This window comes from Salmo salar, unplaced genomic scaffold (genome assembly GCF_965601325.2).
Source record: "Salmo salar unplaced genomic scaffold, fSalSal1 ptg000408l, whole genome shotgun sequence".
Lineage (NCBI taxonomy): Eukaryota > Metazoa > Chordata > Actinopteri > Salmoniformes > Salmonidae > Salmo > Salmo salar.
In genome coordinates this window covers 442,921-462,413 of record NW_027675377.1, presented here as the reverse complement: position 1 = coordinate 462,413, position 19,493 = coordinate 442,921, and the positions used below count along the sequence as shown (strand labels likewise).

At 40.9% G+C, this 19,493-nt stretch overlaps 1 pseudogene; it reads left to right on the top strand.

The window, feature by feature from the left end:
- Positions 1 to 5,511: 5,511 nt before the first annotated feature.
- Positions 5,512 to 7,305, top strand: LOC145875964 (uncharacterized; annotated as a pseudogene).
- The last annotated feature ends 12,188 nt before the right edge of the window (positions 7,306 to 19,493 follow it).

Sequence of the window (19,493 nt, the reverse complement as noted above, 5' to 3'; positions counted from 1 at the left end):
GCTCTTATTCTCCATGGACTTTACAGTGTCCCAAAACTTTTTGGAGTTAGAGCTACGGGATGCAAATTTCTGTTTGAAAAAGCTAGCCTTTGCTTTCCTAACTGACTGTGTATTGGTTCCTGACTTCTCTGAAAAGTTGCATATCGCAGAGACTATTCAATGTTTTTGTGCTGGTCGGGGGCAGTCAGGCCTGGAGTGAACCAAGGGCTATATCTGTTCTTAGTTCTACATTTTTTGAAAGGGGCTTGCTTATTTAAGGTGGTGAGGAAATTATAATGAAAGAAAAATCAGGCATCCTCTACTGACGGGATGAGGTCAAAATCCTTCCAGGATACCCGGGCCAGGTCGATTAGAAAGGCCTGCTTACAGAAGTGTTTTAGGGAGCGTTTGACAGTGATGAGGGTTGGTCGTTTGACCGTGGACCCATAACGGATGCAGTCAACGATCGCTGAGATCCTGATTGAAATCAGCAGAGGTGTATTTGGAGGGCAAGTTGGTCAGGATAATATCTATGAGGGTGCCCATGTTTATGGATTTAGGGTTGTACCTGATGGGTTCCTTGATAATTTGTGTGAGATTGAGGGCATCTAGCTTGGATTGTAGGACGGCCGGGGTGTTAAGCATATCCCAGTTTAGGTCACCTAATAGAACCAACTCTGAAGATAGATAGGGGGCAATCAATTCACATATGGTGTCCAGGGCACACCTGGGAGCTGAGGGGGGTCTATAACAGGCGGCAACAGTGAGAGACTTATTTCTGGAGAGATTCATTTTTAAAATTAGAAGCTCGAACTGTTTGGGCATGGACCTGGGAAGTATGACAGAACTTTGCAGGCCATCTCTGCAGTAGATTGCAACTCCTCTCTTTTGACAGTTCTATCTTGACTGAAAATGTTGTGGTTGGGGATGGAAATTTCAGAATTGTTGGTTGCCTTCCTAAGCCAGGATTCAGACACGGCCAGGACATCACGCAGGGCCTGGGTTAACCTCTATATCACCCGAGGAACAGAGGAGTAGGATGAGGGTACGGCTAAAGGCTATCAGAATTGGTCGAATAGTGCGTTGGGAACAGAGAATAAAAGGAGCAGATTTCTGGGCGTGGTAGGATAGATTCAAGGCATAATGTACAGACAGGGGTATGGTAGGGTGCGGGTACAGTGGAGGTAAACCTAGGTGTTGAGTGACGATGAGAGAGGTTTCTCCTCTGGAGGCACCAGTTATGCTAGGTGAGGTCACCGCATGTGTGGGAGTTGGGACAAAAGAGCTCTCTGAGCCATGTTGAGTAGGACTAGGGGCTCTGCAGTAAAATAAAACAAGGATAACTACCATAAACAACAGTATACAAGGCATATTGACATTAGAGAGACATAAAGCGAGGCATAAAGCAATCACAGGTGTTGATTGGGAGAGCTAGCTAAGACAACAACGGGTAAGACAACAGTTAATCAGCTAAGATAATAACTGGTAAAATGTCGATGAATGGGCAGAGAGGGTCAGTTAACTACATACGGGGCCTGAGTTCGAGGCTGTGGCCGACAGATAAACAAAACAAACAAAATGGAGTACCGTGATTAATGAACAGTCCAGCAGGCATCAGCTATGTAGCCAAGTGATCATAGGGTTCAGTGAACAGCAATATATGAAACAGGGAAACCATTAGGAAGTCGTTACTACGCTAGCCGGGAGATGCGCCTGGCTTGAGGCTAACTGGTGCTAGCTTCGGGACAAGGGCATTAGCCACTATAGCCACTCCGGTGCAAAGGTCCAGAGCTTCCGGCAGGAATCCGGTGATGTAGTGGCTTCTAGTCGTCTTAGTGAAGAATCTGGGAGGCATCAGCTGTGTAGCTGAGTGATCATAGGGTCCACTGAGCAGGCCGGGAGATGCGCCTGGCTCAAGGCTAGCTTCGGGGCTGGGCCACTCGGTGGCAGCTAGCTAGCTGCGATTATCCGGTGTAATGGTCCAGAGCTTACGGCAGGAATATGGTGATGTAGTGGAGAAAAACAGTCCAATATGCTCAGGGTTGATATTGTGCTGTGCAGACTGGCAGGTATTATCCAGGCTAAAAGCAGCTGGGCTCCCTCTAGTCAGGTTATAGTGATGACTGGCTCGCTCCCTCCGTCTAGTCAGGTTATAGTGATGACTGGCTCGCTCCCTCCCTCTAGTCAGGTTATAGTGATGACTGGCTCCCTCCCTCTAGTCAGGTTATAGTGATGACTGGCTCCCTCCCTCTAGTCAGGTTATAGTGATGACTGGCTCCCTCCCTCTAGTCAGGTTATAGTGATGACTGGCTCCCTCCCTCTAGTCAGGTTATAGTGATGACTGGCTCCCTCCAGTCATTTGTGTTTAAATTATTTAATCAAACAGTGTGCTTAAAGCATCAGACAAGTTCAGTACATATAGTTGATTTTATAAAAACACATGGGGCGATTTGTAGAAAGAACAGATGACTCTTGGTTGACCAAGATGTATTTTAGTTGGGGACAGCACTAGAATATAATTTTGGGGCCCCTGAGTGGCGCAGCGGTCTAAGACACTATCTCAATGCTTGAGGCGTCACTACAGACACCCCGGTTCGAGTCCAGGCTGTGTCACAACCGGCCGTGATTGCGAGTTAAATAAAGGTTACATTTTTAAAAATGAAATAAAACATAGTTCATTCAGAAAGTTCACACCCCTTCCCTTTTTACACATTTTGTTATGTTACAGCATTATTTTAAAATGGACTAAAAAAAATAGAATCCTCATTAATCCACAATAATGAAAAAGTGAAAACAGGTAAAAAACAGAAATACCTTATTTACTGAAGTATTCAGACCCTTTGCTATGAGACTCGAAATTGCTTTCGGGTGCATCCTGTTTCCATTAAATCATCCTTGAGATGCATCAACAACTTGTTCGGAGTCCACCTGTGGTAAATTCAATTGATTGGATATGATTTGGAAGGCACACACCTGTCTATATAAGGTCCCAGAGTTGACAGTGCATGTCAGAGCAAAAACCAAGCAATGAGGACGAAGGAATTGTCCGTAGAGCTCCGAGACAGGATTGTGTTGAGGCACAGATCTGGGGAAGGGTACCAAAAAACACTCTGCAGCATTAAAGGTCCCTAAGAACACAGTGGCCTCCATTCTTAAATGGAATACTCTTCCTAGAGCTGGTCACCTGGCCAAACTGAGCGATTGGAGGAGGAGGGCCTTGGTCAAGGAGGTGACCAAAAACCTGATGGTCACTCTGACAGAGCTCCAGAGTTCCTCTGTGGAGATGGGAGAAACTTCCAGAAGGACAACCATCTCTGCAGCACTCCACCAATCAGACCTTTATGGTAGAGTGGCCAGATGGAAACCACTCCTCAGTAAAAGGCACATGACGGCCTGCTTGGAGTTTGACAAAAGGCACCTTAACTTCGGCGATGTCATTTTCAAAATAGCCTCCAACACTCTACTCAGCAAACTGGATGCAGTCTATCACAGTGCCATCCGTTTTGTCACCAATGCCCCATATACCACCCACCACTGCGACCTGTACGCTCTCGTCGGCTGGCCCTCGCTACATATTCGTCGCCAAACCCACTGGCTCCAGGTCATCTATAAGTCTTTGCTATGTAAAGCTCCGCCTTAACTCAGCTCACTGGTCACCATAGCAACACCCACCCATAGCACACGCTCCAGGAGGTATATCTCACTGGTCATCCCCAAAGCCAACACCTACTTTGGCCGCATTTCCTTCCAGTTCTCTGCTGCCAATGACTGGAACGAATTGCAAAAATCGCTGAAGTTGGAGACATATATCTCCCTCACTAACTTTAAGCATCAGCTATCTGATCAGCTTACCGATCGCTGCAGCTGTACACAGCCCATCTGTAAATAGCCCATCCAACTGCCTACCTCATCCCCATGTTTTTATTTACTTTTTTGCTCTTTTGCACCCCAGTATTTCTACTTGCACATCATCATCTGCACATCTATCTCTCCAGTGTTAATTTGCTAAATTTTAATTATTTCGCTACTATGGTCTATTTATTGCCTTGCCTCCGTACTCCATTTGCACACATTGTATGTAGATTTTTCTATTGTGTTATTGACTGTTCGTTTGTTTATCCCACGTGTAACTCTGTTGTTTTTGTCGCACTGCTTTGCTTTATCTTGGCCAGGTCACAGTTGTAAATGAGAACTTGTTCTCAACTAGCCTACCTGGTTAAATAAAGGTGAAATACATTTTTTTTTTTTTTAATCTTAGCTTTATTGACAACACTCAAATGGATACTGTCATTAACGCAGTTCTTCAATAATTACACATAATTCTTAATACTGTAGATGTTTAGTTACAGTCACATGATCAACTATCAGAAGATCCAGGAAATACTTTTCTGAATGCCAGTCAAATTACAAACATCAGGACATGCAACAACAACCAAAGTGCTTCTTCATTCATTACTCTGGTAAAGACAGTTATGCCGTGCTCCATGTTGGATCCAACATCCCTAACAAATTGATGTTTATAATGTGTTATTGTCTGCTTGATTTACTGTAGGGTCTCGTTAGTCCGTTTGGAAACGGAGATACTTAGCTCATAATGTGTAGAGAACTGTTCCTTGATGGATAGGCTATTGTTCAACACACAGAGCTATTTTCCTATATTTGTTGTTAGGTGTAGTTATGGGTCCTACAGTAGGTCTATGTTATTGTTAGGTGAAGTTATGGGTCCTACAGTAGGTCTATGTTATTGTTAGGTGAAGTTATGGGTCCTACAGTAAGTCTATGTTGTTGTTAGGTGAAGTTATGGATCCTACAGTAGGTCTATGTTATTGTTAGGTGAAGTTATGGGTCCTACAGTAGGTCTATGTTATTGTTAGGTGAAGTTATGGGTCCTACAGTAGGTCTATGTTATTGTTAGGTGAAGTTATGGGTCCTACAGTAGGTCTATGTTATTGTTAGGTGAAGTTATGGGTCCTACAGTAGGTCTATGTTATTGTTAGGTGAAGTTATGGGTCCTACAGTAGGTCTATGTTGTTGTTAGGTGAAGTTATGGGTCCTACAGTAGGTCTATGTTGTTGTTAGGTGAAGTTATGGGTCCAACAGTAGGTCTATGTTGTTGTTAGGTGAAGTTATGGGCCAATTTGGCAAACAGTGTACAAACCCTCATTGTCAGGCTGATGAAAAAGCCAAAGAGCATTTTACTGGTTGAAGTGTTTTTTTAAGTACAAAGCGGTTGATTTGCGATGACGACACAAACATTATATTAAGCAGGAGATTCAAGCGAGCCTGACAATTATAATCCAAAGTAGTGTGAAATGAACTCATCATCAACCTGGTAATGGAGGTTACTCCCCTGAGCAAACATCTTTTCTCACCAGCAAACATAAAAAAGGGCCTCCAATCTTAGATGTTACTACTAATGTGAAAACAAGACAAAATATGACTATTGTTGCTCATTTTAAGACAAATGTCAAGTAATCATTACATTCATTACAGATGTCAATTGTTGTTCAACATCATGGCTACGCTGTTGGCATGACCTTTTACAGTGGATTTCTGCTGTTGTGGGCCTTTAACCATCTGTATGACTTTGTCATTCACACAGGAGAGAGACGGGACTATCGTGGATCCTCTGGGGAGCCTCAACAACCTCATGATGCTGATGAGGCAGAGAAGAGTCTCTCCAGATCAGAACTCCTCAAGAAACACCAGCAGAGACCCACAGGGAAGATAATTAACCTCTCTGACTGTGGGAAGAGATTCACCTCATCAGGCATTAAAATTCATCAGAGAAGCCACACAGTAGAGAAAGCTTATTGCTGTACTCAATGTGGGAAGAGTTTTGATACATCTAGCCATCTTATTGTACACCAAAGAACACGCACAGGAGAGAAATCTTATAGCTGTGATGAATGTGGGAAGAGTTTTACTCATCGAAGCAGCCTGATATCACACCAGAGAATACACACAGGAGAGAAACTTTCTAGCTGTGATGAATGTGGGAAGAGTTTTACTCGTTCAACCAGCCTGAAATTACACCAGAGAACACACACAGGAGAGAAATCTTTTAGCTGTGATCAATGTGGGAAGAGTTTTACTCAACTAGGCAACCTGATAACACACCAGAGAACACACACAGGAGAGAAACCATATAGCTGTGATGAATGTGGGAAGAGTTTTACTCAATCAACCAGCCTGAAATTCCACCAGAAAAAACACACAGGAGAGAAACCTTTTAGCTGTGATCAATGTGGGAAGAGTTTTACTCATCGAAGCAGCCTGATATCACACCAGAGAATACACACAGGAGAGAAACTTTCTAGCTGTGATGAATGTGGGAAGAGTTTTACTCGTTCAACCAGCCTGAAATTACACCAGAGAACACACACAGGAGAGAAACCTTTTAGCTGTGATCAATGTGGGAAGAGTTTTACTCAGCTAATCAACCTGATAACACACCAGAGAACACACACAGGAGAGAAACCATACAGCTGTGATGAATGTGGGAAGAGTTTTACTCATTCAACCAGCCTGAAATTACACCAGAGAACACGCACAGGAGAGAAACCTTTTAGCTGTGATCAATGTGGGAAGTGTTTTACTCATCGAAGCAGCCTGATATCACACCAGAGAATACACACAGGAGAGAAACCGTATATCTGTGATGAGTGTGGGAAGAGTTTTACTTGCTTGCGCAATCTGACTCTTCACCAGAGAACACACACAGGAGAGAAACCCTATAGCTGTACTCGATGTGGGAAGTTTTTTTTTAAATCTAACCATCTGACGATACACCAAAGAAGACACACATGAGAGAAACCCTATAGCTGTACTCAATGTGGGAAGAGTTTTGTTCAATCTGGAGAACTGAAGATGCACCAGAGAAGACACACAGGAGAGAAACCCTATAGCTGTACTCGATGTGGCAAGAGTTTTGTTCAATCTGGCAAACTGAAGATACACCAAAGAACACACACGGGAGAAAAACCTTATAGCTGTGGTCAATGTGGGAAGAGGTTTGCTGCATCTAGCACTCTGACTCAACACCAGAGAACACACACAGGAGAGAAACCTTATAGCTGTGATCAATGTAACAAGAGATACTCTGATAAAAGACATCTGATCAAACATCAGAAAATACATGAAGGAGTTGTTTCATGATATCAATGATATGTCACAATGTAGAATGTTTTAACATTGTAGTAGGAGTATTTTAATGATGTCACAATGTAGAATGTTTTAACATTGTAGAAGGAGTATTTTAATGATGTCACAATGTAGAACCCTAAACGTTTGTCCCCTGTTCTATTGATTTCAACATGATATGGATATTAGCCTCAGGGGGAAAATCCAGGCTCTGAAATGGAAGAGTTACTATTTATGTGATTTAACAAAAAGTGACTAACAAAAAAATAGTTGTGTTATACTTACCATGTTGGTGACCCACTGGAATCAAAATGCAACACTTCAAAATGTAGCTAGCTGTTTTCTACAAATTGTCCTCTAACCAGGGATGTACACATTACTCCCATATTCCATGTGGATTTTGAGCTGTTAGTTTAACAGGACGTGCAACCTCATCTCCCTCCTCTCACACAATTGATTTCAACATGATATCGATGAGTGATGACATAAATGTTGTGTTCCTTTGTTTAGCGACCCCTACATTTAAATGTTTCACTCCAAAATGTAGCTGACTGTCTTCTGCTGGTTGTCCTCTAATCAGTGAGGTAAAAGACATCTCCCATTTCCATGTGTTTTTTTAGTTGTGCTAGTTTCAACATCACGTACAACCTGATTTCACCCTTAATCGATATCAGTGATTTATTGCTACTTGTCAAAACAACAGTGTTTCTGGTGCTTGTGCAGTTTATAAGGAGCTTGTTTTTAAAAAGTAATATGATTATTGTGGCAGATGTTTGTGTATGTAGCACATGTTATGTTTAGGTTTTCAATTTATCACAAACTGTTTCTGCATATTGGTTATTGATTTGTACATGTTAAAACTGTGTTTTGACATCGGGGCTATCCCACCTAGAAAAATGTCATTGAAAATACCTTGAAAAAAGGACTATGCAACCAAATATTTATTTATGCAACCAACTGACAATTTTGGTACAATTATATTGACATTGTTGCCCTGCTATTAGAATATCAGGGTTCATTCTCAGATGTGCCAACCCAAATGTACTAGAGCATGACATTGGGGACTGGGCCCCGATCCAACAACATGCCTATTTAGTGAACCCTGAGAAGAGAGAGAAGCTCGAAATGAGACATGTCCCTGGTAAGGACAACTTGGTTGCTGATTGTGGGCAGTTAATAAGTTTAATAAGGACGCACTGATTGGTGTCACCTCGTTAGTCAGTATGTGTTACACCTGTGCTGGCTTGTCCATCTCGTTAGTGGGAAGGTGTTTCACCTGAGCTGGTCCAGGTTCTATTTAAGAGTGTCTGGCCCAGTGCTCCAGTTGTCTTGATACATGTGGAGAGTCAACACCTTTAGTTGCTCCACCTTTTTGGTTTGCTTCCTGTCTTTAAGTTTGGTGTGGGTTTTTCTTTTGTTTTCCTCTTCTTGGGCAGATTTAGTGGGTCTCATGGTGGGTGTCTTTTAGGTCCCAGTTGTTGTTACTAGTCAACTTCCAGTGGACACCCCCATAGTGTCTTTCAGAGCCCCTCCTAAAACCCCACCTGTTTAGTTGTGGTTGTTGTCAGTGACTCTTTGTTAGTTCCTCTTCTATTTAAGGGACATTTCTGGTTTCCTGCTGGGGAACGTAACAACAAACAAACTTCTATTTTGGGTTGGATGTTGCATCATATTGTTAATATTTTAATCAAATGGCATTTCCTTAGAATGTTCATTAGTCTTCCATTTAATCTTGTTTTTTATCCTTAAGTTTGTTATGTAGTAAATGTGAGTTTTTATTCATTTTTTTCTTTCCGTGAAGCCATGTCTGAAATTTGCTATATAAATAAAGCTTGATTTGAATATATTGCGAAACGAATCAACCCAATGACCGACCAATCAACAGACTCTTGCAAAAGCAACACATATTTTGGGCAGCAGGTAGCCTAGTGGTTAGAGCGTAGGGCCAGTAACTGAAAATTTGCTTGATTGAATCCCCAAGCTGACAAGGTAAAAATCTGTTGTTATGCCCCTGAACAAGGCAGTTAACTCACTGTTCCCCGGTAGGCCGTCATTGTAAATAAGAATTTGTTCTTGCCTAGTTACATACATGTAATTTTTTTAAACAAAAAATATATATCTTAGTATGAAAAACAGTATAAATGATGTATATCAAAAATAGTGTTGAAATCAACAAAGGATTCAACTATTAAACATTGAAACAAACAAATGGATCAACCAGATCAATCCCACTTTTCCAGCCTGCTGAAGGCGTGGTGGAGTGGTAAACACCACCCCCGGCTCTACCAGGGGCTTGAGGTGGTCTCCCACAGCTCTGCTTATGTCATGTTCTGTGGCCTTGCTGTTCCATTTCTTGACTGTCCCTGCAACACAGAAACACATTTAGTTATATTATATAAAACACTCAAAGTAATGGATATGGAGCATCTATGGCCTCAGTTACTCCTGGCACCTAAATGTGACTTCTGTCATCTGATCACTCCAAGCTGCATTAGGTTCAGATCTACCAGGATGGGCCTTTGACATAGTCTGGATGCAGTCAGGCCACTGAATATACATAAGCAATGTAAAGAGATGGGGTGAATAAGTGGGGAAAGGTACATTTGACACAAATTACCTTCATAATATCAAAGAACAAATGTGTGTGTCTGAGGGGAAATTAACTTTCATACAGCCAAAAGGGGTGAGAAATTACACCAATATCAGTGGACAATTTGCACTAATGTAAATAAACATAGATATTCCCTTTTGCTGACGTGATGAACCGCTAAGGGGACATAAATATTTACCATCTAAACCATGTGTGACCTCTCACCTCTCTGGCTGTAGAAGTGTTCTTCCTAACCAGTCCCTCAACAGCTCTCTGACTGAGCTCCACCCTCACTGGGTCTTCAGAGGAGAGGAAGGCTGAGGAGGGATGGAAGGATGAATGGATCAGTCAGTCAATAAAGTGTAGAGCTACTGTCTATGCTGTCTGACTAAATCACTATTTTAGTAGTTCATTAAAGTAAATAAGGCTTTATGACTGCTGAATACCAACTATCAATCACTTAGATCATGTATTTTCAGGTAGAGATACATCCTTGGGACGTCCCTAGCCCGTTGAAGTTGACATTTAAAATGGTTAAGGTAGGGGTTAAGGTTAGGGTTTAGGGTAGGGATGTCCCAAGGATCCCAGATAGCATTGACCATCGTGCATTCTTCTGTCTCTTTTACATAGCAGGTGTAAAATAAACACAGACAAGACAAGTAGGCACGCAGTGCATTATGGTCATTGTAGTTTAAAATAGCATCTAATTATGTAGGGTGACCATACGTCCTCTTTTTCCCGGACATGTCCTCTTTTTGGACCTAAAAAAATGCGTCCGGCCGGGATTTCTAAATCGCCTAAAATGTCCGGGATTCGGCTTTTGCTTCCTACAGTCGCCATTCGTTGTGTGCGTTTTGGGGGTTTTGCATTGCTTTGACCTTTTTCAAGCGCTCGTACTAAGACCGAAACAATTGTTAACGCTGTGATAGCACCATATTCTGTCGACATAGCTCAGAAAGCACTAGAAGACATACCTTACTGTGGTGTTTCTACTGATGGGAGCAATCACGGTGCTGTGAAAATATTCCCTCTGCTTATTCAGTATTTTGATTGGAAGAATGGTGGCGTGCAAAGTAAATTAGTCGAAGTTAAAAACACTCCAAATGAGACAGCTGATACGATCGCGCAATACATCAAAGAAACACTGGAAAATAATGGGATTTTTTCCAAATATATTGCATTTACAGTAGGGTGACCATACGTCCTCTTTTTCCCGGACATGTCCTCTTTTTGGAAAACTAAAATTTGGTCACCCTAAATTATGCCAATCTGTATGTGGGGTTGTTAGAGAAGAATGTGATTGTCAGCCCTAACAATCCATTCTAGCACCTCACCAGGCTCTGAAAAAGTCTTCATTGATGACGTGTTCCATCTATTCCAGGGGACAGCAGAGGAACTTCATCGATTCCACTCATTCATCAATACAAGCAGTCAACATCTGAAATTCACCCTCACCTTTGATAAGCATGAAACAAGTTACCCGATGGTTGGACAATACTTTTCTCGTTAATCATCTTAAATACTTCAACTGGAAATCAACCAATCCTCCATTGTTAACGCAGTGGAAAGGTCAAATGCTTTATTATCTACACATGTAAAGTGAGTGAGACGGAGAGAAATAAAATGGTTAGGTTATGGTAAAGTTTATAAAAGATCAAATAAAATATTTTTCCCACAAATTGTTTTAAGTCCCAATGCAAAGTTACACCTCACGGTTCTATTTTTGGAGTTATTACATAAAACCAATAAGAATTCAGAAGAATGATAAAGGCAGGTGTGATGTAATATGGAAGACCGGTCTATTCCCTGTGATGTAAACAACAACAGAAAGAACTTCAAATTAAACCAATCGTTTAAACCAACGTTTTGGAAATACATAACGCTATCTAACCAAATATCAAAGAATGTTAGCTATATGCAGTTATCTTAGCCAGCCAGCTAACATTAGCTATTTAGCCAACTAGTTATGGTCAGCGAGCTGGAGCCCAACTACAAGAGACCAGTTAGAACCCGATTAACAAAACCCAACTAAAACATAACTGCAGATCAAAAGAGCAGAGACATAGAGAATGATGGCTGGGAAAATCCTCAACATCCAAAATAGATAGATTCCAGAAGTCAGTCAGCTAGTGCGCTAGCAGTAAGCCAAGGTGGAAAAAGTGACAAAACTCCCGTAGTCGACTTCACAGAGAACATGCTGAAAAGTAGTGATGGGGAAACAAAGCTTCCTGAAGCATTGACGCTTTTCAGCCTGTTGTGTCAACAAAAAAAACAAAAAAACGAGCAAGCAGGTTGATATCCCACGGCAAGAGGCACCAGAGCTACTGTGCTAACGGGTTCCCTCTAGATAACACAACCACACAGTTCATGAAAAGCATGAGGTGTGACTAACGTTTGCAAGCTTGAGCTAGATATCAACCTAGTGTGACCTTCCTGGTCCCGTCTCTCAAGTCAGTGAGTCAACACAGGAAGGAGCAATGGATGGATAGTTCATTTATTTCCAAAGCTGAAATGATGGGACACACACAGTATGGATGAATGATCAGTAGTGACGGGATATAAATAGCACTCCCACAGCAATTCTCCATAAATCTGCCCTATAATATACTAACAAAAAACAATCAAGATGTCTGTCAAAGTTATTATGATCATATAGTGGATTTAACAGTTCCTAATAATTCCTAATTTACTATAATAAAATAAATACATAGTTTCCATGTGTAATCTCATATTCACAACATCAGAATAAACTGTCATCCATTTTAGTATCAAAATATATCAAATTAACCTGAAATATTACTCAACGTCCCCCTCTGGTGGTGAAGAAGTATAATCCACCTAAACTAACAGAACCGGGCTGATAAACTGGCTGGAGTTCATGAGTTTATAAAACACATACTTTATACATGTCATAAATTACCTGCATTGATGAGACACACAGTGTGGATGAATGATCAGTAGTCGACAGGATATAAATAGCACTCCTAAAGAAGATGCAGTGTGGATGAATGATCAGAATATAAATAGCACTCCTATAGAAGATGCAGTGTGGATGAATGATCAGGATATAAATAGCACTCCTAAAGAAGATGCAGTGTGGATGAATGATCAGTAGTCGACAGGATATAAATAGCACTCCTAAAGAAGATGCAGTGAGGATGAATGATCAGGATATAAATAGCACTCCTAAAGAAGATGCAGTGTGGATGAATGATCAGGATATAAATAGCACTCCTAAAGAAGATGCAGTGTGGATGAATGATCAGTAGTCGACAGGATATAAATAGCACTCCTAAAGAAGATGCAGTGTGGATGAATGATCAGGATATAAATAGCACTCCTAAAGAAGATGCAGTGTGGATGAATGATCAGTATATAAATAGCACTCCGGAAGAAGATGCAGTGTGGATGAATGATCAGGATTTAAATAGCACTCCTAAAGAAGATGCAGTGTGGATGAATGATCAGGATATAAATAGCACTCCTATAGAAGATGCAGTGTGGATGAATGATCAGGATATAAATAGCACTCCTAAAGAAGATGCAGTGAGGATGAATGATCAGGATATAAATAGCACTCCTAAAGAAGATGCAGTGTGGATGAATGATCAGGATATAAATAGCACTCCTAAAGAAGATGTAGTGTGGATGAATGATCAGGATATAAATAGCACTCCTAAAGAAGATGCAGTGTGGATGAATGATCAGTAGTCGACAGGATATAAATAGCACTCCTAAAGAAGATGCAGTGTGGATGAATGATCAGGATATAAATAGCACTCCTAAAGAAGATGCATTTTCCAGTTTGCTACCAACTTGATAGAGGGAACTTTAGCATAAAACCCACATGGAAAACTGAGATTCGGCAAATAACATATAAAAAGAGGCCAAACCAACAACAGAAGTTACTAAAACATAAATTGCTAATGTATGATTTAAAAAGTGGATGGTTTATGATCTAATGTCAACTTCATACATTTCTATCCCAGGACCACTCAATTTTCAAATTCTCCATAAATCTGCTTTGGATTACCCAGAATCCCATACCTTTATCACTGACTGTAATGTAAAGACACGAGCAGCAGTCTAAGGTCCTGCATCTCAGTGCTAGAGGCATCACTACAGACCCTGGTTCAAAACTAGGCTGTATCATAACAGGCCGTGACAGGGAGTCCCATAGGGCAATGCACAGTGGCCCAGCATCGTCTGGGTTAGGGTTTGGCAGGGGTTTGGCAGGGGTAGGTCGGTCATTGTAAATAAGAATTTGTTCTTAGCTGGCTTGCCTGGTTAAATAATGGTTAAATACATTTTTTAAATGTAACTTCATTACACCGTTACACTGGCATACAAACTCGGTAGCATAGAGTTGATAATACATATGACGTTGGGAAATAGTGCATTGTGGGTAGTTTAGAAGATTTCCCGAAATAAGTTAATACATTTGTAATAATGCAAAAACATAGCTGTTTGTACTTATAGGTAACCATATCGTGACTACAACTAGCTTACTAGGTCTTTAACCACACTGTGTTGTTACGCTGGTGAGTAAAAACTCATGCTTCCTACACTTTAACTTTTTGTCTGACAATAAAATAAACATTTTACTCAACTGCGTTACCCACTCCAGTCAGCAGATGGCGGTCTGGGAATTTAAGGTAATGCTGTTGTTGTGACGTATAATCTAGTGGACGGAAAGCTTCTTTCAACAGTAGCAACAGTTAGTCAGACACCACGGTAGCTCGCTAGACAAAATAGCCGAACAATAAAGCTCTTTAGATGCTTTAGTGTATATTAGCCACTGTGTTTTAAACCCACTTCTGTCGTCTAGTTAGTTATCCGATTTAATTTCATATTTACGGTGTTTTTGTTATTGGTCAGCTAGCGGGCTGGTTAAGTTAGCATTAGCCTAGCTAGCTAACATCCCCGACCATGTGCTCACTAAGCTACTCTCCTCCTGCTAAAGAAGATGTCTGCTGGACGGAGAAAGAAGCTCTCGTCAAAGAGGAGGAGGAAGAGGAGGCTGTTTCAATACAAAAACAAGTAGAGGGTGAGGCTGTTACCGTGAAAGAAGAAGAGAAAGATGTTACAGTGAAAGAAGAGGAAGACGTGTTCAGAGTGAAAGAGGAGGAGGATGTTACAGTAAAAGAAGAGGAGGATGCAGTTTTTGGAGTGAAAGAGGAGGAGGGGGAGATGACTGTCACATCGAAGAAGGAAGAAGAGGAGGAAACTGTATATCTGGGCCCGGTTTCCCAAAGGCATGTTAAGGCATCCAATGGTTTTAACGATGAACGGGCCCTGATAAACACTAGTAAGTACTGTCTTAAATACAGAGGCACAAACTCTGCAGTTGTTTAACTGATGTGTGGTGTTAAAGGGGAAATCTGCAATTGTTACATCCATATTGTGACTTTTTAATGATTTTTTTTATAGCCATGTATTCTTGAAGAATATAACACATGTCTCATGAGCTTAGTTCAACTGTTGTACCCCATCAGAACCCCAAATAAGCTTTTTTTACTCCAATGTCTAGAAACAATGTAAATCAACACTGTATAGCCTCAACATGGTTAAAACTATAATGTTGATATCATGGATGGTCAGTCCTTGCATCCATAGGTCTGTCTGTCTGTAGTTACATTTCTCCAACCCCATCATCATCTTATTACCAAAACAGTGGTGGAATGACAGCTTTGTTATTGTATGAACGGCAGATTGCTGGGTTGTGTGGGTTTTTTCAACAGTAACAAAATGGCTGCCCAGAGGCTTGGTTTGGTAAACAGCTGAGGGATGGGGGAAGGAGGAGTGTAACCACTCAAATTTATTCATCCAGGATGTCATAATGATAGTTTAACCAGGTTTCTAGGATATATAGTATATTCTAGAATTCATCCATTATGTCATAATGATAGTTTAACCAGGTTTCTAGGCTATATAGTATATTCTAGAATTCATCCATGATGTCATAATGATAGTTTAACCAGGTTTCTGGGCTATATAGTATATTCTAGAATTCATCCATGATGTCATAATGATAGTTTAACCAGGTTTCTAGGCTATATAGTATATTCTAGAATTCATCCATGATGTCATAATGATAGTTTAACCAGGTTTCTAGGCTATATAGTATATTCTAGAATTCATCCATGATGTCATAATGATAGTTTAACCAGGTTTCTAGGATATATAGTATATTCTAGAATTCATCCATTATGTCATAATGATAGTTTAACCAGGTTTCTAGGCTATATAGTATATTCTAGAATTCATCCATGATGTCATAATGATAGTTTAACCAGGTTTCTAGGCTATATAGTATATTCTAGAATTCATCCATGATGTCATAATGATAGTTTAACCAGGTTTCTAGAATATATAGTATATTCTAGAATTCATCCATTATGTCATAATGATTGTTTAACCAGGTTTCTAGGCTATATAGTTTATTCTAGAATTCATCCATGATGTCATAATGATTGTTTAACCAGGTTTCTAGGCTATATAGTATATTCTAGAATTCATCCATGATGTCATATTGATAGTTTAACCAGGTTTCTAGGCTATATAGTATATTATAGAATTACCAGTGTAGATTTCCTGTGCGGGTCAAATTATTACAGCTGTTGATAAGTCATTGTATAATATTCAGCCAATTTTTTTCGTGTCATTACATTAAAGGCGAAACATACCTAGATTCAATAACATTCATGCATTGGTTTGAAACCTTTGTTTTAAACCCTTCTCAAATTTGGAGCCTTGACGGGTTTGTAAAAAACGGTTTGTCAAAAAACACTTATTTATTTAAATGTAACCTTTATTTAACTAGGCAAGTCAGTTAAGAACAAATTCTTATTTCCAATGATGGCCTACCCCGGACGACGCTGGGCCAATTGTGCACCACCCTATGGGACTCCCAATCACGGCCGGTTGTGATACAGCCTGTAGTGACGCCTCTAGCACTGAGATGCAGTGTCTTAGACCGCTGTGCCACTCGGGAGCCCCAACATCATGTTCTAGTGCTGTCCCCACCTAAAATACATCTTGGTCAACCAAGAGTCATCTGTTCTTTCTACCAATCGCTCCATGTGTTTTAATAAAATCAACTATATGTACGTAACTTGTCTGATGCTTTAAATAAGCCCCTTTCAAAAAATGTAGAACTAAGAACAGATATAGCCCTTGGTTCACTCCATACCTGACTGCCCTCGACCAGCACAAAAACATCCTGTGGCGTACTGCACTAGCATTGAATACTGCCCGCGATATGCAACTTTTCAGGGAAGTCAGGAACCAATTCACAGTCAGTTAGGAAAGCAAAGGCTAGCTTTTTCAAACAGACATTTTTATCCTGTCGCTCTAACTCCAAAAAGTTTTGGGACACTGTAAGGTCCATGGAGAATAAGAGCACCTCCTTCCAGCTGCCCACTGCACTGAAGCTAGGAAACACTCACCACCGATAACTCCACAATAATTGTGAATTTCAATTAGCATTTCCCGACGGCTGGCCATGCTTTCCTCCTGGCTACCCCAACCCCGGCCAACAGCTCCCCACCCCCCGCAGCTACTTGCCCAAGCCTCCCCGTCTTCTCCTTCACCCAAATCCAGATAGCTGATGTTCTGAAAGAGTTGCAAAACCTGGACCCTCTCTTTCTAAAATTATCCGCCGCCATTGTGGCAACCCCTATTACTAGTCTGTTCAACCTCACTTTCGTATCGTCCGAGATTCCTAAAGATTGGAACACTTCCGCGGTCATCCCCCTCTTCAAAGGGGGTGACACTCTAGACCCAAACTGTTACAGACCTATATCCATCATGCCCTGCCTTTCTAAAGTCATCAACATCCAAGTTAACAAACAGATCACTGACCATTTCGAATCTCACCGTACCTTCTCCGCTGTGCAATCCGGTTTCCGAGCTGGACACGGGTGCACCTCAGCCACACTCAAGGTACTAAACGATATCATAACCGCCATCGATAAAAGACAGTACTGTACAGCCCTCTTCTTCGACCTGGCCAAGGCTTTCGACTCTGTCAATCACTGTATTCTTATCGGCAGACTCAACAGTCTTGGTTTCTCAAATGACTGACTCGCCTGGTTCACCAACTACTTCTTAGATAGAATTCAATGTGTCAAATCGGAGGGCCTGTTGTCCGGACCTCTGGCAGTCTCTGTGGGGGTACCACAGGGTTCAATTCTCGGACCGGCTCTTTTCTCTGTATATACCGACGATGTTGCTCTTGCTGCGGGTGATTCCTTGATCCACCTCTACTCAGACGACACCATTCTGTATACATCTGGCCCTTCTTTGGACACTGTGTTAACCTCTCTAGGGTAGGGGGCAGTATTTTCACGGCCGGATAAAAAACGTACCCGATTTAAACTGGTTACTGCTCTTTTCCAGAAACGAGAATATGCATATAATTAGTAGATTTGGATAGCAAACACTCTAAAGTTTATAAAACTGTTTGAATGGTGTCTGTGAGTATAACAGAACTCATATGGCAGGCCAAAACATGAGAAGATTTCATACAGGAAGTGCCCTCTCTGACCATTTCTTGTGCTTCTGTAGCATCTCTGTCGAAAATACAGGATCTCTGCTGTAACGTGACAATTTCTAAGGCTCCCATAGGCTCTCTGAAGGTGCCAGAAAGTGGAATGAGATCTCTGCTGTCTCTGGGCTAGGTACAGGAGTGCTGTTTGTGAGGGGTCAGTGGCCATGTTTTTCTTTCAGCCTTTGACCGAAAACAACTACACCCGGTTGGAATATTATCGCTATTTTACGAGAAAAATAGCATAAAAATTGATTTTAAACAGCGTAATGGAATATTTAGAAATTTTTTGTCACGACATACATCATATGAATCACATAAAGTCATATGTTTGAGAAATTGAAGTAATAGCATTTTTAAGGTTTTTCGTATTTCGCGCCACTCGATTCCACTGGCTGTTGACTAGGTGGGACGATTCGTCCCACATACCCGAGAGAGGTTAACCTGTCTAGGCGAGGTCAACAGCCAGTGGAATCGCGTGTCGTGAAATACAAATACCTCAAAAATGCTATAACTTAAATTTCTCAAACATATGATTATTTTACACCATTTTAAAGACAAGACTCGTTAATCTAACCACATTGTCCGATTTCAAAAAGGCTTTACAGCGAAAGCAAAACATTAGATTGTCAGGAGAGTACCCAGCCAGAAATAATCAGACACCCATTTTTCAAGCTAGCATATAATGTCACAAAAACCAAAACCACAGCTAAATGCAGCACTAACCTTTGATGATCTTCATCAGATGACACTCCTAGGACATTATGTTATACAATACATGCATGTTTTGTTCAATCAAGTTCATATTTATATCAAAAACCAGCTTTTTACATTAGCATGTGACTTTCAGAACTAGCATACCCACCGAAAACTACCGGTGAATTTACTAAATTACTCACGATAAACGTTCACAAAAAACATAATTATTTTAAGATTTATAGATACAGAACTCCTTTATGCAATCGCGGTGTCCGCTTTTCGGTGAAAGCACATTTTGCAATATTCTGAGTAGATAGCCCGGCCATCACAGGCTAGCTATTTTGACACCTACCAATTTTGGCACTCACCAAACTGAGATTTACTATAAGAAAAATTGGATTACCTTTGCTGTTCTTCGTCAGAATGCACTCCCAGGACTTGTACTTTACACCCAATGTTGTTTTGGTTCCAAATAATCCATAGTTATATCCAAATAGCGGCGTTTTGTTCTTGAGTTCAAGACACTATCCGAAG